The sequence below is a fragment of the Prionailurus viverrinus genome, chromosome A1, assembly GCF_022837055.1.
Source record: "Prionailurus viverrinus isolate Anna chromosome A1, UM_Priviv_1.0, whole genome shotgun sequence".
In the NCBI taxonomy this organism is placed as follows: Eukaryota; Metazoa; Chordata; class Mammalia; order Carnivora; family Felidae; genus Prionailurus; species Prionailurus viverrinus.
The window spans coordinates 205,105,125-205,130,966 of NC_062561.1; the positions used below are offsets into that span (position 1 = coordinate 205,105,125).

General features: G+C 35.9%; 1 long non-coding RNA gene across 1 annotated transcript in view; it reads right to left on the reverse strand.

The window, feature by feature from the left end:
• Window positions 1-25,842, reverse strand: part of LOC125162129 (uncharacterized) — a 103,181-nt gene that overhangs the window by 38,594 nt on the left and 38,745 nt on the right. The window contains exon 2 of the long non-coding RNA XR_007150908.1: window positions 3,052-3,170. This is a non-coding gene — a long non-coding RNA (uncharacterized LOC125162129). The remainder of the gene's footprint in view (window positions 1-3,051; window positions 3,171-25,842) is intronic.

Below are 25,842 nucleotides of genomic sequence, written 5' to 3' on the forward strand. Positions count from 1 at the left end.
AAGTGGAGAAGAAGAACAAGCAAAACCTTACTAAAATATCTGGCAAGCCTATAATGGTCAACCTGCAGCCCTCTCCTATGATCCTTGCATGATCAGTGAAAAGTAATGCAGTCAGTAAGACCAAGGAAAGCAAAATCATTCCGTGGCTTTGAAATTCAGATAAGGTGGTTTTATGGTTTTAATTACATTGTAGTAACTACATAGAAGTAAATATACTCTTCCTGTTTTAAGTTAGGTGAACATCTGTCGTAAATAACTCCAATGCTCTTCCTTTTGTAAACTAATTACACAATAGGCCCTATAAATTCATGGAGTGTTAGGATGCAGAATTTAATTATGCAATTCACTTAACCAAAGTTTAACCAAAGTTTTGCTCTTCGGTGCGGTTCACTATCCTCCATTTTCACAAGATGTAAGAGGAACACATTACATAATGCCCATGTGTATTTCAAGTTAGAAAGAACAATAAAGGAAATCTGTGACTACTTTTGCACCTTTCTTTTCTTTTACCTAAACAAAATGAACTAATGTCATGTCATTTATTCTGAAAAGAAGCTAAAGTAATCACTCTTAATTTTAAAATATGAGTACATTATTTTTAAGTAACTTAACCTGTAAGTTATGTGCTTTTCTGAGTTCTGTGGGAAAGATAGGCAAGAATTCCTTTATTTATTCATTCATTATTCATAAATCAGTACTTGCTGATCATCTAACATATCCCAGAGAGTAGATTATGTGTGCTAAAACTATAAAGATAGAAATTATCATTATGTTGGGAAAATAATAAAACTTATTGGAATATATTCCATAAAAGATGTATGTACAAAATATTCTGGGATCTCAAAGAAGCTACTCCTAGGAAGGGTCAGGCACCTTCTAAATCTTCTAAAAGATAACATATGTGGTACATCTTTGTGTTGACTACAAGGAACAGAGACTCAGCATGCATTGCCCAAAGGACTTATTTTGTGTGGATGCACGTTAACTAGAATTAGAACTAGAAAATCCCACGGATCCAAAAGTCCCCAGGTACCAACTACCTTCACTGTTCTTTTCTAAGAGACTCATAGTCTGAAGACTTTTTGCTTTGTCTTCCTGCTCCATGGCCCTCTCCATACTGACAGTTCTCTTAGTACAGGTTAATCATTTAGTACTGATGGTTAATCCTACCCATATTTTCTAGAAGATCCTAGAGGATATGCCAGAGTATTAGACAAAACCCTTGACACATGTCTACTTCATAGCCAACAGCTAATCTTAAGATGGACTGTTCAGGGGGTTATTACATCCCTGATTCAGTCACTAGCATCTCCTATACAAGAACTACTCACATTGTGTTCCGGAGTAAAGTACTAAGGAGCAAGGCTATTTTTCCAGAAGGGCAAACTGAAGGTGGTAGACATTGAGGCCTGTAAAGTTCTAAAGTAGGAACAGGAGTTTGCCATGTAGATAAGGTTACAAATGTCATGTCTACACAACACTGTCTATACAAAGATACAACAATAACAATGATGATAATAATTATCAATTCTGTAAACTCTACTGTGCTCCAGTTACTGTGATAAGTATTTTACATGTATCAAGCCTGACACTCAAAACAATTATGTGAGTCATGGCTATTATTCCCATTGAATCGAGGATAAAACGGAAGTTCAGAAAGGTAGATAAATTGATCAAGGCCAAATAGTTCATAATTGTCAAATCCAGAATTCAGATCTAGGCATATCTGACCCCCACAATCTGTGCCTTTCCACTTCTCCCTGCTCATTCATTAAAACCTTGAAAAGAATCTGGTACAATTCTGTCATTGCAGACTTGACTTTGATGAGAGTAACAGAAAGTTAAACTGGAATAAGAGAAGTGACCCACTTTTTGAATATTTTTGGTGATTATACTAATAGTTTACATTTGACCATTAAAAGATTCTCCCTAGAAAGTGACAAACAGTATGGACAGAGACTCACAATAGACTTAAGAGGTAGGTGAATTATAGTCCCAGGGGCTACTTAATGTCTGAAGTAAAGCAGCTGCCATGAAACAAACAACTGAGGAGGGAAAAGATTTGGAGATTTTGGAAGTAAAGGGAAGGTAATGGAAGGCAAACAGTGAGGGGCAAGGAGAGGAAGAGAAGCAAATGGAAGAACTTAAGAACGATTAGTAAGAGTATCATGGAATCCAGGAGAGGACATGTTTCAAGACAGTGGGAGTGGTCAAGAATGTTAAAGGATGTAGAGTTGTCCATCGGAATAAGGCCCTAAATGCAAAGCTGGAAACAAACAAATAATCCATTCCCCATTGCACTGATTAGAAAATATTAAGTAAAGAAACCACTAAAAGTATTTGAAATTACCTCTCCATTATAGTATTCAGGTAAATTTCTCTCTCAAAGCTGAGGTTATTTGTGTATCAACTACTGATTTTTCAATGATGGAAATCTTCCTCCAGAGCAGAGCCATGGGTTATGCTACTGGAGGAAAGCCCCATACAGGGAGTATATTAAGACACTACTCCAAGATACTAACATATCCTAATGCAGGCTGAATATCATCCAGGGCCAAACTTCACATATGTTCTCTCCAAAAAGTTATTGTATGTTAACTCCTCAAAAATTACTAGTCAATAAAATCTGCCTTCTGATTCTAAAAGCTTCCAGAATATTGTCCAAATAATGGAATACGTGGGATGGCTAAGAAACTGCTATTGCTATTTTATCGATTAAAAAGACAAATGTCTATTTTGGTGTATTACTTGTTACTCTCCTCACATAGACTAAAGCCACATGATCTTTTTAAGTTTCAAACCCTTTATTACATACATATACTTCCATGTGGGGTATTGGGAGGGTAAAGGGGGATTGAGGTAGCTCTCAGTGCTGCTCGCCAAACATCTATGGTTCTCCCTCCAGAAACATGACAGGATTGCAATTTTCTGCTCCCCTGTAGTTCTGTGTGACCACTTGACTTACTTGAGCAAATGAAAAGCAACAAAGGCCAATCTGCTGTAGAGTAAAAGCAAAACAAAACAGAACAAAACACCTAGTACCTTACTCACCATGCTCTTGCTTTCCTCTGCCAGAGAAACTGGTGAGCTTCCAGACAGTGCTGTCCTCTCAGCCTGGAATCCAAGTGAGAATAATATGGACCAGAATCTCCAGCCAACCCAAGATGCACCTGTAACATAAGAGAAAAATAATTTCTGTTGTTTAAAGCTACTGAGGTGTGGGTGTGCGTTTGCTACTACAGAATAGTCTAGTTTACCTGACTAGATACAGTGTGCATAGTTTGTGCTGTGGTGAGGGAGATGCAGTAAGGAGAAAGAAAGGTTTAACTGAACTCACAAGTAGTGCTGCCTTTATTCTATTCATGAAAGGTGGATCCAGAATGAATAGCCAAAAGGGGGTAGGGAAGGAAACACACACAGGATAGACCAGTATAAGAGGCTGAGGCAAGGACAGCTTGAATCATCCTCCTTCGGTAGCCTCCATAACACCCTAATACTACCTGTATTGGAGAAGACTAACCCACCATACGATTTCTGATAAACTACAAAGGAACAAGAACCAAATTCCACATCTTGCTTGAAGGTGACACATGGTAACATCATGGAGAAGTAGCTGCCCTTACAGACGTTTATGGTGTGGGACTGCTTAGAGCCACACTTAGGGGATTGCTAAGAGGAATTGCTTAGAGCCTCTAAGTTTTCCAACTTCAACTGATTTCATCGGCTAATAAGGATAAATTTTACTTTGTGGCCTCAAAATTGACAAGAATAGTTTCACCCAAAGGCAACACTTTCACACCACATGGTTAAAACTATATTGGTTCAATAATTTATTTTTTTTTTTAACATTTACTTATTTTTGAGAGACAGAGAGAGACAGTGCTTGAGCCGGGAAGGGGCAGAGAGAAAAGGAGACACAGATTCTGAAGCAGGCTCCAGGCTCTGAGCTGTCAGCACAGAGCCTGATGCAGGGCTTGAACCCATGAACCATGAGATCATGACCTGAGTCGAAGTTGGACATTTAATGGTTTAATGGACGTTTAATGGACGTTAATGGTTTAAGGTGCCCCTGGTTCAAGAGTTTCTTAGGTACATATGGGTACATGCATTTTATAAATTTTGAAGGCTGGTTTTTAAAACTTTGAAGAAATGGTGAATTTAGGAAATTTTATCTTAAAGTTAATACATTTAATCTTAAAGAGTAATAAAAGTGTCCAATAATAAATACTAACACATAGGATAAATACACATATTACACAATATTTTAAATGACTCCAATCATTTATATGTGCAAAAACTTATGCCAACAAAATATATGCCTCCGGCAGTAGGTATACAATTTTTTTTGTTTTCTTATTCCTCACCTATTTCCTGAACATAAACTGTGAAAAAAATCAGCTTTCCTCAAGGAGGGAAATCGTATAAATGGACTATCCATGGTATTTTAATAAAAGGAAGCTATTTACTCTTTTGGAATACTTGAATGCAAGATTGTACCAGATATATTGCTGGTACCAAGGGGAAGAAAATGCAGTATGTGAAGGGCTTATAAGCTAATTTACAATTCATTCTAGAGCACCCACTAAGTTTTAGAGGCAAGGGTTCTCTGTTCACTTAGAAGATTCCTAAGTGATCTATGTTGTGTCATCAACCACTTCTGCTAATCCTATAGCATATTGGAGGAGATGTACCATGTCCAAATAGTGAAATATTTGGCTCATATTTGACAGAATTATCCATAATTACCTTTAACCCCCCATGTACCATATAAAGGAAATTTGCCTCATGTGGAGTTGTTTCCTACATTGAACCTCGAGGCTAAAAAGCCACTGCAACAAAAATGGTTTCCCCCAGAATTTATAGTCCTAATTCTAATCTTTTCTTTCCCTTTTCTGGCCCTCAACCTCCAACTCCAACCTGTACCTCTAACCTTGACACGATTTTATTTGAAACGGGGATAGGAATAAAGTGCTTTATAGTGCCAAAGGAATTAATGAGTCCTGAAGTGAAGAGCCAAAAGGACATTTTTCTACTGCTACAGAAATGTATATAAGTACCATCCATATTGACTTAATCTACATTTCATTAACATATGCATATTATTATTCAATTGATATGTATGAATATAAAGAAAGATATATTAAATACTATATTATTTAATAAACATGTAGCATATTAATTATATTAAACAGATGTTTAACATTAAAATGTAATATTTAAGCACAATAGATCATAACTAATCCAAAAGAATGTTTGTTATATGGTAGGCATTCAATAAATATTTGTCAGGTATGTAGCTGAGTTAAGAAGCTTTGAATCTATGAACTAATTCCTATCTATGAAAAAGTGAGCTTTTGATTTCAAATATCTGTAGGTGTTTAAAAGAGAAAACTATTACTGCCTTCGAGCCATTATCAAAGCAATATGATAGCCAACATGAAAGTTTCATTTTAAAGGATCTGAGTACAGACATTCTGGGAGACAGAGATCTGGGAGGGAAAGTATGTGATTTGACAAGATTTGAAGTATTTAAGCTGGGCGTGGCATCAACTTGCAAAAAGAAATCTTTCGCTATTCTGAAAGGTGAGCTCTAAACTAGTGTCCATTGAATAAATTATTATTGTAACTTGTAGATCAATCCCAAACTAAGAATGAAAATATGAAAGCAACATCTTTGGTGCCATTCACATAATGAATAACCACTCGTGTGAGATTACAAATGCTTTTAGCTATTGGGAGGTGCTGCATAGTCTGTATCGAAATTCATCATTTCCAAAATTAGATGTAAGTCTCACTGATACACATATCATCACATTGTACACCTTAAACTTACAGACTGCCATCTGTCAATTATATCTCAATACAACTAGGAAAATAAGAAAGGGGAATGTCTCACTTAACTAAACAGAATCTTCAATTTGCCACATTTTTTTCTCTCCTCATTTAGGTCATGGAGACATACAGAAAGAAAATAAGCTGGTATCTGATTGTTTTGCTTTGGTTTGGGGGCTTTTTACACATGCCTTCCCCTGTATATCCTGAAGTCAATGCAGTTTTGCATCAAGCTTTTATGACTTCCACATCCATAGTATCACAATATACAATGATACCTGAAATTTGCAGCAATGATCCTGGATTTGGTACGGTTGAGAAAAATTTAGTTCAAGGTCATTGTGCTCTATTCAGTAAGGCCAAAAAAATTTGATTAAAAAAATTAAACGTTTATTTATTTTTGAGAGACAGAGTGACAGCAAATGAGTAGGGGAGGGGCAGAGAGAGAGAAGGAGACACAGAATCTGAAGCAGGCTCCAGGCTCTGAGCTGTCAGCACAGAGGCCAACGTGGGGCTCGAATCCATGAACCATGAGATCATGAACTGAGCCGAAGTTGGACGCTTAACCAACTGAGCCAGATTTTGTAAAAATCTATACAAAAATAGATTTTTATATCTTAAGATTTACAGCAATAAATGCTTTACAAAAATCTTTCTTTAATCAGAAAATTACCAGGATATCTAATAACCAAGATATCTAATTTCCTAGCCATTCTGATTAGTTGAGTCTATGTGCAACAACTCAAATCTTTGCATTAAAGTTGAACTCTTCCTGGTGTTTTCTTTCCAAAATGCCATATGCCACCACTTAATTGTCTAACCAGAACAGCTTTTAGGTTTTTTTCTTGAAAGCAGTACTGAGTTAACAGAGACCACAGCAAATGCTCTTGGACCGTGTTTCAAAAAAATCTCTCAAAATCATAAAATCATCATTGGTCTCAAAATCAAAATCATATCATCATCAAGAAATGATATGAACATTTTCGCAATGAATTTTTTTTTAAGAAAAGCTAATTTTCTAGGATTAAGGTAAGGGAGAAGATGCCATCAATAAATATTTTGCTTTTATAATTACATTTAATTTTTTAGTGAACTTCACAGTAAACAGTTTTCATTTTGCAATCACATTCTGAAACAGCCACAATTGTACAGAATATAAGAAACAATAGCTTTAGTATTAATTATCTAGTACTCCCAAAGTTAAACAGGTTGATACTTACAGAACCTGGCAATGAGTAATTTAAAATAAAAAACATATAAATAGAGGTGCCTGTGTGGCTCACTTGGTTAAGCATCAAACTCGACTTTGGCTCAGGTCACAGATCTCACAGTTCATGACATCGAGCCCTGCATCAGGCTCTGTGCTGATAATGTGAAGACTACTTGGGATTCTCTCTCTCTCCCTCTCTCTCTGCCCCTCCCCTGCTGGGGTGCATGCTCTCTCTCAAAATAAATAAATAAACTTAAATATACATCTATTCACCTGGAAAAAAATTTCAAATGCATCATCAACACAGGAAATCCCATGATTTGAGAGTGATTAATAAATTTCTGCATTGGGTGAGTCATGATTCAAGACATTAGACTACCCTTAAATAAAGAGGACAAATCCTACATCAAATGAATGTTTTCCCATTCAAAAACCTAAAAGTGATCCTGGATTCCTTTCCCTCTCCCCACATACCACAGACCTGATCATTTTAACCCCCTAAATAGCTCTCCGTTACCATCAACTTCTCTGTTTTTATCCACTTCCCTCCAACTCCCATCAACGTAGTTTGACTTCCCTGATAACCACCTGTGCTCTGCTGAAATAAACAACTGGCTGGTTTACATAAAGCAGCCCATCCAGAGGGAAGTGTAAATAAAAGTGATAATTTGATGGCTATCTACTCCATGTTCAGTCCCTCATTTGCTTGAATTATTTTAATTGCTTGCTATTGCATTTATAAGGATAAACATTCCTAGCATTGCCTAGGGGGATGACTACTTCTGAAGCTTCATTCTCTTTTTCTTCCTCTCTATATTCTGGCCACACAAGTACATTTTAGCTCCCATTTATGTGTCATATGGACTCTCACATTAAGGACTTGGTGCACGCTGTACTCCCTACTGGAATTCTATTTCCACCTCTATTTATCTAAAAACAAAAATACTAGTGAGTTTCATTTATCAGCTCAATCATCACCTTCTTCACTTTCCTCACCTTTCGAACTAGGTCAGACCTTCTATTACATGCACTCAAAGCACCACACGTCTGCCATTAATGGTACTCTTCACAGTCGCAATTACACATTTAACTTTATGATTATCTTAATAGTGAGAGAGATATTAGCCAAATAAATTCCATTAGAGCAACAAGGGCCATATTTCACCACTGAGTCTTTGACTTATGACACAGTAGGTATTCAATTAGTATTTGTTGAAGAAGCAAAGAGTTAAGGAAAGTCTCCATCTCAACAAAGATTCCAGTGATGTTTCACTTGCTCAAAGACATTTTTGAAACTCTTCCTTTATAAGCAATTACAGAAGGTACATATTTATATGATTTCCTTGTTCATTTACCTGCCCCAACCTCCTAGGAAAATATAACATATTATGCTACTATCAGAAATACACACATACACATATATATGGTAATATCTATCAAAATTAAGATGGAACTGCTAAACCATGGAAGTTTTAATGTAAAAATATCACTCTCTAATGAATCTAAATAAGACTTCTTTTGCCAATAACTTTCCGTTTTGCTTAAATGGAAGGAGAAAAGGGATCAACTTTATTGAGTTGATACAAAGTGCCAGACATTGTGCCAGATTTCACCTATTTTCTTACATTTAATTGTGCCAAGTAGGCAGAATTTTCACGGTTCTAGATGAATAAACCAACGCTCAGAGAGTTTAAGTATCTTATTCAAAGCTATAGGAACAGTACCTAACCAAATCGTTAAATAAAAATATATAATCTAAAGTTCTTACTCTGAAAAATTTCTCCCCAAAATGCAATCAATGCAACTCTGAAACAGTGAGGAATATGGGGCCAGTATTGTCACTCAGTTCTCAAAACATATATTACTTTTCCCTTGGATCGCTTCATCTGAAAAAAAGTATATTAAGCAATTACAACATACTTGGAGTCATAAAAACTATTTAGCAAATAGAAGAAGTAAGAATGGCCACCAAATTCTGGTTTGAGCAATATCCTCCCTGTGATCTATATTCCTATTCATTAACATCTGGTTTAAATTCTGGCTTTGCAGTGAGTTGTAGTCAAAGTACATACAAATACATTTTAAATGAAAATCAGTGTCTTCACTATTCAAACGCTTCAACAGGGGAAAGTGTTTTCATGAGATCCAACAGAAGCAAATTGACTGAATTTTCTATTTTCATAAACTGTGGCACTTTTATATACGTATATTCTTAGGGCTAGGCTGGATTTCAGGAAAACTGGCATTTTCTTACAGCTATTTTCTAAAACTTTGTGGTAAAAACTAAAAATGGGTTATGTAATAAAAATAGTAAATAACAAAATTACGTTAGACAGCTGAAAGCTTTAGCATATTTATTACTAAGTACATTTAATAATTCATGGAATAAGCCTTCAGAAAATAAGGTGGTAACTTAGATTTTATTAAAAGCAAAAGAATAAAGGTTTATTTAGAAATATATGGCAAATCTAGTGTTACACAATTTTTTAAAAAATCTAGAAAAAAGTTTTCTTTCTCTGATGCCTCTCAACACCAAAGGCAATATTCATCAATATTTTCACATTTTAAAGCATTTATACCAGAGACCAAACACTAAGTCATGATTTTCAGTCAACAGAGAATTTTAACTTTTGAGTTAAAGGATACATATTTTTCCTCATTTTTTTTTAAACTAAATACGAGAACATAAACCATGAAAGATGCAAACTATAAGGTGTTCTTGTAAAGGGATTATAGTAGGAATAAACTGCAGACCTAGGCCTCTGTCATTTCAATAAATTTTTAGGGGACCACTGGTCAGGGGTGCTATGACATCCCTTCCAAAGTAAAAGACAGAACTGTTTCAACCTGCACCCCCTGCCATGAAGAAGGAAGCACAAGGTCTGGTAGTCCTCTGTTCTGGAGGCAACACATTCCACACTTAGAAATCCTGCTCCAGCCCGTATATGGGTGCTGTGGAAGGCCCCTAGCTTTGAATAGGGCCTGTAGGAGGAAAGAACTCTGCAGAAAGTCCAGACTGCAATGAAAGTGCCCTGCCCCTTAGACTATCCAGCAGACCCTGTGGTGCTGGAGGCATCAGCGTTGGGGGAAAAAAAATCAGTGTGGATTTTATGGCAAGCCCTAGTGAGAGAATCACAAAGCAAGTTCCTAGGGTTTTGGAGCAAGGCCATGACATCTGCAGTGGAGAGTTACACGCTGGTAGAAAAACAGCCTCTGGCATGCTACCGGGCCCTGGTAATGATGGAATGCTAGAACATATGGACACCAAGTGACCATGCATCTGGAACTGTCCTGTTGGACTTGCCCAGTGATAAAGTCAGGCAGGCCAAGCATAATCCATCATAACATGGAAATGATACATCCAGGACCAAGCATGGGCAGGCCAACAGGGCACAAGTAAGCTGCGGGAGCAGGCAGTCCAGACTCTTGTATCACCCATCACAGCTACACCCATGCCTCTCTGTCTCAGTTCACAATGATGGACAATGAGAACTACTAATCAACTAAAGGAGCATGAAGAAGATCAAAGTGAATTACGGATTGATATGCCTGGTAATTAGGTGAAAACCAAAAATTCTTAGAAGCTGCATCGCAATCCCATTCAGGAGAGGTATTAAAAGACAGTGGCAAGGGGAAAATCCTCCAAAGGGCAAAGTTTTGGGTGGTAAACCTGGTTATCTACTTTATATGGAATGGTATTATCCAATAAAAATGTAATGTAAGCTACAAATAGAAGCCACCTATATACTTTTATATTTTCTAGTAGCCATGTTTAAAAAGCATCTTTAACCCAATATAGCTAACATGTTAGTATTTAACACATAATATTTTTAAATTACTTGATATTTTACATTTTTCACATTAAATTTTCTGTATCTGGTTTGTATTTTGCATTTAGAATACAGTCATTTTGGACAGTCACATTTCAAGAGCTCAACAGTGATATGTGACTCGTGGCTACCTTATCAGACAGCATAGGGTTGAAATATACACAGATACAAGGTCAGTAGATGGTCAGGAGCCTGGAAGGAAAAAGATGGGAAAATAAGAAGGTCTGGAGTAGAGGCAAATAGATAAGCACATGGAAAATGGGCACAGAGGCAAAAGATATTTGTATTACACATTAATGCCAACCAGAAACTACTCATCACAGAAAAGGCATTAAACACTCATAGACAAACTGTCTTGACCATTCGATATTAGACAGCCTTTATCTGCAACCACCCAGTAGTGACACAATGAACACATAAACCACCTGTTCAGCAACAGAGATGGAGGCTATGAATGTGCCCAATGACAATGACTGCTTCTTATCAAGGTTGATCTAGCTACTACCACTTCAGAATGTCCAACCTCCTAGCAACACAATCAATATGAACCCCTGCTATGGCACTATTCCTAGAAGAATCCTAACACTTGGTGGCAAATTAACTACATTTGATCCCTTCTGTTCTAAAAGAGTCACTGGTTCGTTCTCATTGGAATAATCACCTGTTACTAATATAGAATTGCCTTTCCTGCCCACAAGACATCACTACACCATGTAATAAAGGATTAACCTCTCTCTTCTAAGTTTTCCCTTAGGAAGTAAGGCCCACCAGAGCCCTGAGAAAGCTGCTTCCCAAAGGTATACAGAGAAGAGGATCAAACCATGCACTGTGGACAGAGATACAACACTTGGAACCTTCTTTAAGGAAGGACTCGCTGCCCAGAAGTGAGGAGTGTGGCTAGCTGACAGCCTCCAGCTGTTAGGTTTGCTAGCATCTGCCTCAATTGCTAGCCCTGATTATACTAATTTCATAGTAGTTCTTAGTCAATGATTGAGCAAAGCAATGGGATGACAGCACATTCTTCTTGGGATGGCCCCACCCAATGCAGAAGTCATGATACAAGGGCCTCACTACTTCTACACATAGCAGCCTCCTCCATGGACCATCTTTACTCTAGGCTCCTCACTGGGCTATCAGATTGGCACTGCAATCTGATAGCTCCTGCCACGCTCCTCCTTCCATTTCTTTCCCTTTCACAGGTGTTAGTGCCCAATAAAACTTCGCACTCCTAACTCCAATCTCAGAGCCTCCTTGGAATACCCAGTGACACCAACAAGTGCGAACCACATAGAGTTCTAGCAATGAGAGCAAAAGTGCCTTGATATTGGTATGGTAAGATTGGGAAGTTGGAAGGTAAAGAGCTGCCTATAGAAATAAGGCACTAACCATATTTCACACTGAAGAAAGATTCTATTTTTACAACACATGACATGTTCTTAATCAAATTTAAAGCCTCATGTAGAATTTGGAGAAAGGAATTTTGAACACCTAGATAAAAGCTCTAAGGTCAAGAAGTATAAGCCATTTAGGAGTTTTCTAAAAGAGAGATTTTGAACTCCAATAATTTTCTCCTAATCTAAGCTTTTGTTATCTCAATAAATTACATGTAAATATCTCACCCTAACCAGTGTGATTATGTGTGCGTGTGTGTGTGCATGCACACACACAAAATACTATATGCTAATTAAACTTTAATTCTAGGGGTAGTCATTTGCCCTGTTTAAAAATCCAAACTCCAAAGAGTTTTTATCACATTAAAAGTCCAAAGTCCTTCTACACATGCTTTTCCTTTTCTTATCTTGCTTGATAACGCAACTTCATCAATTTGCATACCACATGTCAAAAATATGTTTTTACTGGTTAAACTAATGGCTTCCTCATTAGGAGAATAAATTACACATTAGCTTTCACTGGTTAAATCAAAAGTAGAGTGAATTGGGTAAAACTATTTTACAGCGGTCTCCCCCAGTGCTTTCATGAACAGAATCAATAACTCTTGCAAAGTCTGTCCCCTTTCACCTCAGGGATGGTGCTTGAGGTTTAATCCTTAAATCGTCCTATATTTAGCTATTAATTTCAGAGGATTTTTGTTGGCCTCAGGGTAGCAGAGTTCCTCCTCTAAAATGTTGTTGTGTCTCCCTCAAGTGATCTTTCAAGGAAGATAGTAGGTAGAATTCTAAATAGAAAAGAAATCTGGAATTTCATCAGCTTTACAGAATAGATTGGGTAAGCTATCTTTTGTTTGCTTACTAATAATTGTTAGTTTAATAAATGTGTGTATCTGTTGCAGATTTTTGTCTGAAACCTGTTCATTAAACCTCTTGGGAGAGTGGTGAGGAAGTAGCTAACATACACTCACTTTAAAAGTCTCAGACTACTGGGGCACGCAAGTGGCTCAGTCATTTAAACATCTGACTCTTGATCTTGGCTCAGGTGATGATCTCAAGATTTGTGAAATCCAGCCCCACATCAAGCTCCATGCTGACAGCACAGAGCCTGTGTGGGATTCTCTCTCTTCCCTCCACCCCATTCTCTCTCTCTCTCAAAAAATAAAAAAAACAGGTTACCATTATAGACTTCCCACAAAACTAAGAATTGTTCATGAAAAGATTAGCAGTTTATAATACAAGACTGCTAATACCTACTTATACAAATCTAAGATGACTAGAAAAGGAAGAAACCTTTGATATGACTGATTTCAATGATGTAACAAATCAAAAATCCAATAATTGCACTGAAAAACATTAATATGTTTGGAGTTTTCAGAATTTGGAAAATATTAGATACTTTACATAAAAATATGTTGAAATCTACATGGACATAGGACTTATGCAGTGAGATAATTTTAGAGAATATTGCCAATGTAAATAGATAATTTTAACCAAATTGATCTTAATTGGGTTAATCTATCAGGGAAGTGTTTGCTGACTTTAAAAGGGAGTATAGTCAAATCCTGATACACACATACAAGTATGTTTTCAATATATTTCTAGAATAATTTTGCTGTCTAATTGTTAATCTTAAAGCTGACCTTTTAAAATAACTAAGTAAAATGTCTTCTAACTCAGGAAAGAAATATTGCAAAGCGTGCCTGCAAACGATCACAGACTTGTCACAAAATAAAATTCTATAATCTTATTTGGTGTCTCAGAAATGGGACAGTTAACCTGGTAGGTCATAAATACTCCAAGAGGGAGGGGTTCATTCAGTAACCCTCTGACAGATCCTAAATTACTGTAATCGATGGTGGGACCACTGTAACGATGAGGCCATCTGCAAAGCAGTTACATCCTAGTTAGAATTTCTAAGGCTATGAACAATGATAACATAAACAGACCTAGATAAAAGCTCCCAAGTTAAGAAGTATATAATAAGCCAATTAGGATTTTTCTAAAAGACAAATTTTGAACACTTTCTTGCAAGTTCTGAAAGTTAACAACTGATGAAGTACGTGTATTAATAAAATAGCACCGAATACTCATGTTTTAATAATATCACATGATATAATAACTGTTGTCTGTTTTAATAAGTCTAGACAATATGGAATTTCAAATGAAAATGAACTCACTTTTACTAAAGCAAGTTCAAAAGATGTTGTGAAGTATGTGTATGTGTGTGTTTAATTAAAACAATGTTCAAAAATAAAGCAATTGACATGGATTCTGAAAAATTGACACTGAACATTATAAATGTCCTCAAAGCTATGTTATTGATTAGCTTTTGGGCATGAAAATGTTTGCTACAGGCAATAGAGCTCTATTGGAAGTTTCGACCTTTTGCAGATTGTTGGAAGACAATTTAGTTTTCCGTTAATATAGTATATTTATGGGGGCACCTGGGTGGCTCAGTCAGTTAAGCATCCAACTTCTGTTCAGGTCATGATCTGACGGTTTGTAAGTTCGAGCCCCGCATGGGCCTCTGTGTGGACAGCTCAGAGCCTGAAGCCTGCTTGGGATCCTGTCTCCCTCTCTCTCTGCCCCTCCCCCACTCATGCTATCTTTCAAAAAAAATAAATATTAAAAAAAATAAAAATATATAGTATATTTATGGTGTCTATATGCATGTATAATTTATTTTTGATATTTATGATACATGCATTTATTATGTGCATTCTGTCAATACAGTAGACTTATTATAATCCATATAATAATAATCCAAATAGTAAGATGGTTCAGAACCAGACACCCTGGCTCCCTTCTTATATCTGCCACTTACTGATACAGAAACTTGAATAAGCACAGTACCTCCTCTAAAATCTCAGTTTTCTCAGAAAGAACAGAGATAATATTAGTACTTATAACAAACGTACAATGTGAATAAAGTAAATGCATTAAAGAATAGGACTAACGTCATAAAGTTCTTATGAAGAAATTAATAAAGTACTCAGTAAAGTGTTTTACAAAGTACCAATTTCTTAATGTGATATTATTATTATTATTACTACTATTATCTACCAAGAATCTACTCCATGCAAAGCACAACATGATGCAGAAAATTAGGCGGATTTGGCTCACGCCACTGAAGTGTTTTAAAGATCAAGTCAACAGACTCTGGCAGCAAAAAGTGGGACAATATGGAGGAGACGGACATGGGCCAGCATACAGGTGCCACAATATATCATGAAGCATTTTGTGTATGTCAGAACCCTGATCGATTCAACCGCAAAAAAATGAAACAGAAACTAGAAATTGTTATTGTTTGTCTTACAGATCAGAATATCAGGCACAAGACTGAAAACAGAGGTAATATGAAATGCATCTACAACAGAACTGGGAAGTTCTTCGAAAAGTATCTCCAAGATGTTAACTTTTCTTTTGAGATTCCAAATCAATAAAGTGAAATTGGCTGGCCCTCTGGATTAGCCGTAAATTGTGAATATGGCCACAGTACTAAAAAAACACAAATTTTTGGCATGTGAGAATATTAAAAAAAAATGTTGACAATGCAGCTTAAAAAAATAAATTTAAATGTAAATACTCCTGATTTTGAAGCTGGTATAATATTGGCTAAATTTCAGTTTTGTTGCCCTGATGATTATGCGGAAATCCCTAATGCAATTTGCATTTTACATTAGGAGTGTTTATATCAGAGGTAGTTTTTCAGTTTAGAAAAGCACAGTTAGATTTTGACACAGGAGATGCATTTCTTCCATCATTGCATAAAGAACACAGAACACAAACAAAAATTAATGAAGCCATTTTAGCTGTCCAGGCAATTATTGCTGATCCCAAGACAGACCACAGGCTGGAAAAAGTTGGAAGATGAACATTTTAGCATTTCAGCTTCTCATTTAGTTAGTATAGTCGGAGCCTACGCACAATTTTGGAATGTGTAAGGAAATAAAATGCTAGTTTTTTCAGGAAAGGAAACTCCATAAATCTGACCAAATATTTGCCATGTTGGGGTTTTTTGTCTTCTAATAAGTATTGGAGGTAAGTGCGGAGTTAAATTAACAGAAAATGCTACGCATGCAAAGATGTTCACTTTAACTCCATTTACAGTAACTAAAGTTGAGAGATTCAGAGTTAAATATTTTTTGATGTGTAACAAATTTACTGATGTATATTTATTTTTGAGTACAGGTGACACATGGTGCTACTTCAGTTTCAGGTGTACAACTTAGTGACTTGACAAATTTACACACAGGCTGTGTTGACCACAAGCGAAGCCACCATCGGCCCCTTTACATCGCTGTTATAGTATCATCGACTGTATTCCTTATGCTCTCTGCTTTTTATTCCCATGACTTACTCATTCATTAAGTGGAAGCCTGTATCTCCCTCTCCTCTTCACCCATTTTGCCCAACCTCCCACCCACCCCTCCCTTCTGGCAACCTTACTCACAGGACAATAACAGCTCACTGAACTGCTTATCACCCAGTTCTGACCTCTTGTAAAATGCCAGTAATAGAGAATTATGTGCTGGACTATGTACTTTTCCACTATACCTCAACCCGGAAAGTACTTAGTACACTTATATATTCTAAATCATAATCTCCTCAGGACCATTCTTTGGGACAGGTACTGTCCCCTCATTTTGACACATGAGGAAAGCGAGTTCAGAAAGACTTGGTGAGGGTATACAATGTGCTCAATGTCATGTAGCTGATCAGGGATGCAGCTGGAATTTCAGCCACGTCTGCCAAGCCCAAAGCCCCCTGCACATTTCTAAACTAAATGTTCTCGCCCTAAACATTCTTCTTCCTTCACTGCCATTTTCTGCTACCTAAACCACCATGTTAAAATTCTTGGCATCATTTCCTTCTCCCTACACAGCACTAATCTTAAATCACTCTTGTATCTCCCCTCCTCCATCACTCTCCCACTTCGGCAATCCTTACTACCTCTGTGCCAGGAAACTGTAATCATTCTGTTTCTTGTCTTACTGATTCCAATCTTTGTATGCCTTCAACCCATTCTATGACTACCTCATCATCATGCAGTTGAATGCTTGCAGTGGCTTGGTTCCCTAAACCCTTTCCTGTACAGGCTGGCGTCCTCTTATTTGTTGCCCAAACCCCCACTTATTCTGCCCCCAGTCAATCTGGCCAGCTGATCACCTGCTTTCATTGACACATTCTAAACTTCAAGTGAATTTGAAAAGGTTATCATTTTACTTAATACGTTTTTCTTCTTATATGCTTATTCTAGGTTCCTCTTTCTGGAATTCTTCCCCATTTTACTCAATTCCCAATCTTCTCAGGTGAATATAAATACCCTATAAAGAGTTAAAGGAATTGCAATCAAACCGTTGCAATGGGTGTCTCCAGATGGTAGGTGGGATTATGTTTAATTTTCTCTTTAATATATTCCAAATTGTATATCCAAGCATTTATTATTTTCATCACTTAAAAATTGTTATTTTAAGAAAATCATACCTGCAGGGAAAAAAATGTATTACTTGCATACAGAGAGGTCCCAGGATACCTACTAATCTATTGACATTTGAACATACAGAGCATGGAAGCAAATAATGATTTCAATATACAGTGATCTGAGCAGAAATTAAAAAGAAAGACTGGAGCCTCTATGTCCTTTTTAAAAGACCTCAATGATAGCTAAGGCATGCCTAAAAGCATATGTCAGTTGAAAAAGACTGATTCTGAATACCACAGTGTGGTATCATACTGTTGAGAGACTCTGGAATGTGAAAAGAGCAGAGTAAATTGGTTTGTTTGTAAGAACTCAACATGGGATATCTACTGTAGTCAGAGGACAGGTCTCAGAAAGGAATTTATTCTGGACGTGGTGGTTTGCTCTCAAGCAATCCAAGAGGAATAGAGTTGGTTGTTCAACTATAAACACAGCAAATAATCCAACTCAGTTTATACTTTATGGAATCAATAGAAAGGTGTTAGACAACATCAGAGTGGAGATGGGGAGAAATGGCAAACTGGACAGTCCTACAAGGCTATTCTCACTACTACACCCTCCCAGATACTCAGCAGGGAAATTTGCCCAATTGATAACAGGTTAAATTCACAACTGTAAATGCAGAATAAGAAATACCACATCTGGCTACCAAGAACAATTACAAGCAATTAAATGGCACAAATAAACTAGAAGAACATATTCAAATATAAGTTTGAAATGAACAATCAGGAAATCCCACCTGAGTTTTAGTGTCAAAACTACAGAGCTCTAAGTCAAGCACAGGAAAAAGATCTGCCTTTCATTACATGCTATGGAGAGGAGAAAGCCTTAGCTGTGAGGATTATAGGCCTTTCTCTCTGGTTGCTTAGTTATTCAAAAGAAACATAAGGAAAAGAGGCTTCTCTGCCTAAGTGCATATACAGGGTATCAGAGAACAATTATATTACGATGTATTATATTTTTACAAGGTTACAGCTGAAATTTTTCATTTTGTTCTCTCCATTGGTCATGCATTCTGGTCATGGAGCAATTGAAGAAAGTGGCAATATCTAATTCTATTCAGGTAGTGAGTCAAGAATTATATGTAAAAGCTAAAATTGTGAAGTTTACAAAACAAACCATAAAGTATTTTCATGACCTTGGAATGGAGAAAAATATCTGAGACAAGACAATAATAACACTAACCATAAAAGAAAAAAAAAGATACAGTGAATTTTACCAAATTTTAAAACCACTCCTCAAAAATTATAAACAAAATGAAATGGCAAGCTACACACCGAGGAAAATATCTTTAATAGATTCATCAAAGAACTCATCAATTAATAACAAAAAGAGAAATCTAATTGTTTTAAATGGGCAAAACCTTGACATTCACAAAAAAACATGAATGAATGAATGAATGACCAATAAACATATGAAAAGGTGTTCAATATCATCAGTCATGGGGGAAATGCAAATCAAAACCACAATGAGATCTCATTACACACCAACCAGAACGTTCAAACTTAAGATGTACAATACCAAGTTTGGGCAAAAATGTGTAGCAACTGAAATATTACTTATTGTTACAGGGCATGTAAAGGAGTACAACCACTTGTGAAAACTGTGTACCAGTGTCTACAAAAGTTAAACATCACCTACTTAACGACTCAGCAAATTCCACTCCCAGGTATATTCCAAGATCAATAAATGCATATGTCAACAAAAAGCCCTGTACAAAATTGTCCATAGCAGCTTTATGCATAACTCCAAACTGAAAACACAGATGTTTATCGGAAGTATAGATAAACAGCAGCATAATGCATACAAAAAATTATACGGAAATGGAAAGGAAACTACTACTAATTTGAAGTTAGTAACTTGTAACTTGAAGAATCTCAAAGCATTTTCCTAAGCAGATCCAGGCACAGAATAGTACGTGATGTACTATTTCATTTATGTAAAATCCAGAAACAAGAAAAAAACAATCTATGATAATAGAAGTCAGAATGGTGACTGCCTCCGGCGGGGGTAAGGGGATGTGGGCTGACTGCAAAAAGGCACAAGGGAACTTTCTGTGGTGTTGAAAGCGTTCCATATCTTGATTTGGTTGGTGGATACATGAGTGTATATGTTTATAAAAATTTCAGAGTATATACTTAAGATCTGTGCATTTTACGGTATGAAAATTGTCCCTCAGCAAAAAAATTAATCAGAAAAACAGAGCTGAACAATAGACTTTAAGTGAACCAAGGCTTGTAAAAAATGCTTACAAACAACAACAAAAATGCCTTTAAAGCTATGTTCTGAGTGAGAATAATAAAAAAGAGATATGCCTCTTTACTTGGCCTATTTCCACCTGCTCACCATTTCGTTTGCTTCCATCTACTTGGCAAAGTTGAATAGCTTTTACACAAAGCGGGATTAAGACAGAGTTGAAATCTCAAAGGAATTGATTATTAAACCCTGGCTTTGCCACTAACTACTCTTGTGATCTTAGGTAAGTGGCTTCACCCATACCTGGACCTCTGCTTCCTCATCAGTAAGATGAGGGCCAGACTAGACCATTTCTAAGGCCCCTACCAGCTCTATCCTTCTGTGTGTAATTCCAAATGTGATTTCTGCAGCTTAATACAAAGAACAGCACCCAGAGTTATATGGTGACCTAATGAAAACATTTGGCACCATTAGTAGACCTGGAATCTGGCAGATATTTTAAAATGTTGGGCTGCCAAGAAAAGCTTACCAAGGTCATAAGCCTATTCCACAATGATATATTGGTCATGCTAGTGTTGACAGCATCTCATATGATCCCCTCCCAATTGCAAGACCATGAATGGGATCCAGGGATACCTAATTCTTTGTATGCAACCCTGTTAAGGGATTCGAGAAAAGACTTGGAAGCTGATATTAAGATCTGTTCCCAGTACTTTGGAAAACCTTTTCAACTCATCAGACCAAGCACTCAAGAAGGAACAAACAACCAATGTCCTAAATAAAAGCATTCCTGTGGGCTTGAAAAGTTGCAGTACCATTAAACAAACTCCTTTTTTCTAGGTTACCATGTTTAATTTCCAGAAATATTAATGGATTACAGTGTACTAGAGGACTATAAAGATGCTGATTCTTCTTTACCAGATATTAATGTCTTCTATAGATTAAAAAGTAGCAGCTTGCCCAACTCCCAAACCTATAAGAAACCAATACAAAAATACAATGAATTCTGTAGAAACAGCACTAATTTATTCATTCCTCAAGGGCATTTAGTACATTTCAATAATAACTGGCAGTCCATGGGTAGCCTACATGATTTATCACTCATCTCCGAGAGCCCTTTCAGTCCAAAGAATAACAGGACCTTCTCCTTCCTAAGGCATTCATGGTTCATGACTAAAGAATAAAGAACATTTTTAAAGCAAATCCAAAAGTGATTTCATAAAGGGCAAAGAACTGAATTTCATATTTTGTTGTTAATCACGTGCATTCATCCTGAAGGCATCCTAAATGTAGTAAGTACATACATCAATTTCTGCAAGGGTTGTTTGTCTATTCGTTTGTTTCTTTGTTTTTGTGGTGAAGATAGTTTTCATTTTCTGGAGTATACCCTGACTTCTCACTAATAAAAATGACTCCAAATGGATGAAGAAGAATTGGAGAGTGGAAAAACTTCACACAGATATTGATCATATTTCAGTCTTGTGGTGTGGAAATGATAGGCACAAAATTAGATCAAAACATGCCAAGCAAATCTGTCGATTCTTGAAGCAGGGTGTATCTCTAATTAATTTACATTTAAGTATAGTTATTAAAAAATAGACATTATTAATAAAAAGAAGATATATGGGAGTCTTTTCATAATTAATCTCAAGAAAGAATGAATTCTCACCAAATAAAATATTCTTATTTCACGTATCACAGTATGGAATCTGTACCTGAAAACCACCTTAGGAAGATTAACTGCTTTAAGTGCATCCTAGTTTTTGTTCTCTTCATGTGGATCTTTTCTTGGACAGCAAACTTCAGAGCCTTTTTCAAATATACGTTGCTTTATTCAAAAAAAACATGCCTAAAAATCTTGATCAGGCAGGAACTCATTCAAAGCAAATTTCGTTAAGGACTGTTTTTGCTGTTCTTTTCCCATTCTGAAGGCTGTGAACAGTGTAGGAAAGTCTGTGCTACTTCAGCATTTAAGTGAGTTTCAAAAGCATTCTTAACACTCTTGTCTTCCAATTGTATGCACGTGTAGAAAGAAGCTTAGTGTTGTTTCCAGGCTTCAGTCACAAAGACTTTTAAATTTTCTTTTCGGAAAGTTTTAAGATTCTCTAGAGAACCACCGTTAGTAACAGAGAATGAATTCTAGGAAAGCAACCCACCAGCACTGAAAGACACCTTGAACAGCATAGCCCATTAGAAGTCTTAGGACAACACAGACTAATTAAACAATAGCCTCAGTTTATAATTTACTTGCTGATGAGGCTCCCTCCAAAGCACCTGAACAAGATGTATCATGGAGTTTTCATAATACAGTTTATTCTTGTTATTCATGGATTGTGTTATTCAACTTACCAACTCACTAAAATGTACCTGTAACCCCAACACCATCGTTCATGGCACTTTCTGTCATTCATGGTCATACTCCGAGCAGCAGAAATTTGAGGCACCCTGCATGCACACTCCCAACTGAGGTCAAAAGCTGCCTTTGTTTCAGCCCTCAAAATGTTCACAAGTATCTTTTTCAGTCTATTCAGTGATATTTTCTGTTCTTGAGATTTTTGTTGATTTTGTTGCTTACAATGCCTTCTGAGCATGTGCTGAAGTGTTGCCTACTGTTGCTAGGCACAAAAAGGCTATTTTGTGCCTAACAGTGAAAATAAGTGTTAGATAAGCTTCATTCAGACCCAAGTTATAGTGCTTTCGGCAGTGAGTCCAATGTTAATGAATCAACTATATATTAGCTAAGGTATCTTTAAGCAGAAACATATATAAAATAAGGATATATATTGATTGATGAAAATGTTGTAACCAGAAGCTCCTAGGAACTTAACCATATTTCCCCTAGGAGCATTGATTTGGTATTCACTAACTCAGTGTTTGTAAGGAATTTATAGAATATATAACCACAGCAAATAATGAGAATCTATTGTAAGTGTACCTATTACAATAAAAAATAATAAAGGAGTCTAAAATCTTCTCATGTCTAGAAGGCTTAGTCAACTGTTGATATGTCTTGGCAGTAACTAAAAATATTTTTATATTGTTATTCCTTTATTGCACAATTATACCCATAGTGAAAAAAAAACTTAAAAGGCAAACAACACAATAAATAGAAAACTCTTCATAAAGCTACCAGAGAAAACTATTGATAATATTTTGATGTTTAGATTTATAGAAGAGTGTGTGTGTCTATTTACTGTGATGTAAACTGACATTTTCATTCCATGTGCTGTGTATATCTTTCCATCAATAAACAGTTTTATAGTTACCTGGTATATCGTTTTATAGATATTATATTGTATATATTTAAGTAGTTTCACATATATGTACACATTTCGTCATAAATAACACTATAATAAATATACTTGTTTATACAACATTGTAAACTTGTACAATTGCTTCCTTGGGGAAAAAACTAGGAGTGGGAATGTCAGGTGGAGAGGTTTTGATACTTGTCAAAATATAGTCAAAAGGTTGGGTCAAATAACATACTTATCTGACTGTACGAAAATAATTTCCTTACAATCTTACTAATGCTGTGCGCTGGAATGCTTTTTAAGTTTTCTGATAGGCCCTGATAAATTTAAAAAAATTATTTACCATTGTGGTTCTAATTTGAAGATTAATTCTAGTAATTTGAATATATTGTCATGTTTACTGGACTCTCTCATTTGTGGAATGCATTTTCATAAATTTTTTTCTATACAGCTATTGAAGAATTCACCTTTCACTCATTAGTTGATCAGAAATCATTTTATATTAATGGCTATGCTATCATATGTTGCAAGAATTATTTCCAGCATAGTATTTTTTTTCCTTTGTTCATATATGTATTAAGTTTCTTTATATTTGGTGGTAAATAATTTTTTAACCATCACATAGTCAAATCATTCAAACTTTTTTTATGTTTCTGCTTTTGACATCATGCTTCCAAAATTCTGTAACTATACAATTAACATTATCTTCCGGTACTTTATGGTTTAAATCTTTACATTCAATCACTTGTAACTAACAGATGAATTAACCTGTAAATAACTATTGGATGGAATGAGTAATGTTGAAAATATAGACTGTCATTGAAAGTCTATGTCCAATTTACTAAATTTTAATGAGGAGTAGGTGAGGAATATTACTAAAAAGTACATTTTTAGCATCTGTCATCATAAGGGTTTTTCTCCTCTCCTTTCTTTATGTAATGAATTATTTAAATACATTTTCTAATGCTGGACCATTCCCACATACTTGAAATACAGCAGATAATACATATGTGAAACTGATTTTTAATATCTTCTTAGGATTTTTGCATTGATATTCAGAAGTGTGTTAGGCCTTTGGGATCTATGCTTATCACATTCTTACATTAAGGTTATGCTGCCTTTATAATGTGAATTGGAAAGTCTTTTATGTACTGGAAACTTTTTCTATAGCTGGGAATTGCTATTCTCTGAAGACTGATCTCTGAAATATTCATCTGTCAAACCACCCAAACCAGCAGCCTTTGGAGAAACTATTTTTGACAACTTTTTTTTTACTTCAAACGTGTTCATTGTCATATTTAGATTGTCTCTTTCTTATTTTGATGCTTAGCATTTTTGTTTAAAATCAATAATTTCGATTAAATTTTCCTACTAACACTTTACTATTTCAGTCTCACCCATATTTATTTTGTCCCCATTCTTTTTCCTGATATTATTTGTATTTATGTCTTCTCTCATTTTCATTAAACTTGTTGCTTTTACAAAATAAGGAATTTCTGGATTTTTCAATTTGAAATTTTTTTCTAGATTGTATTCTTTTCTTCATTCTATTTTCCATACATTAGCTTTTTTGTGGTTTTTTTTTTCACTAGCTTCTTGATTTGAAGTCTCATATCCAAAAAATTTTATGTAATATTCTTTTTGATAATGCAGCTAATTTGGAAAAGATTCTGTATCATTTTGTTTTGCAATATTTCTTCATATATTCCACATTAACTTTTTTCCTTACTCATCTTTAAACAAGACAAAATATGGTAAGACCAATGTTCATCCACACACAATCTATTGAATTGCCTTTTTCGATTCTCTATACACTACAATAATCAATTTTAAGTCATTAGTTAGATTCACTGGGTACAGCGCTCAGCTTCTAGCCTTTTCCTGATTTTCTCAGGTTGAAACCAAGAGATATTTCTCCTCTAGCGTGGTGGCATTTCTATATGCTTACTGTCTACTGTTCTGATACCCCAAATGAATTGTAAGAAATAAAAAAAAACCTGTAATCCCAGATAATACTAGACCAGCATCTCTTTTACAGCTCTTTCCTCATGCAGAACAAAGTCTCATCGTGCATGAACCACCATCAGGTCTTCCTCATTCTTGAGCAGTCTCTAATCTAAAATTTGAAGTTATCTGTCTAGTTACTAAAAGAGGATAAAAAGGAAAAGGGAGCTAAGTAAAGACGAAGATAGAGATTGAGGACAATGAGAAGGGTGCTCAGGTCCTGCCTTATACACCACAACAAGTAGTTGGAGGTATATCGCTTTCTCCTGTGAGCTCTGTTTTGAAAAGCAAACAATCTGGAGGCATAACGTGGGCTCCGCCTAATTCCCGACACAGGGTGCAGGCCTGGCATAAGGGAAACGTAAGCCTGGAGCATCTTGTGATTCCAGAAAGAAAGAAAGTGCTCAAAAAACAAAATGAGGACATACAAAAACGGCACAGAAGCTATTCTAAGAGCCCCCAGTGGACAACACCGAAAACAAGTTGAGCGACAAAATAAAAAACTGAATTATAACTGAATTATAACTCTCCCCCACACCCAAGTATACATGAGATAACAAGGAAATAAATAAGTAGGTAAATAAATGGAGATTAAGGACTATTCTTTAATGAAAAATCCATCAATAAATGCAGGAGGAATGAG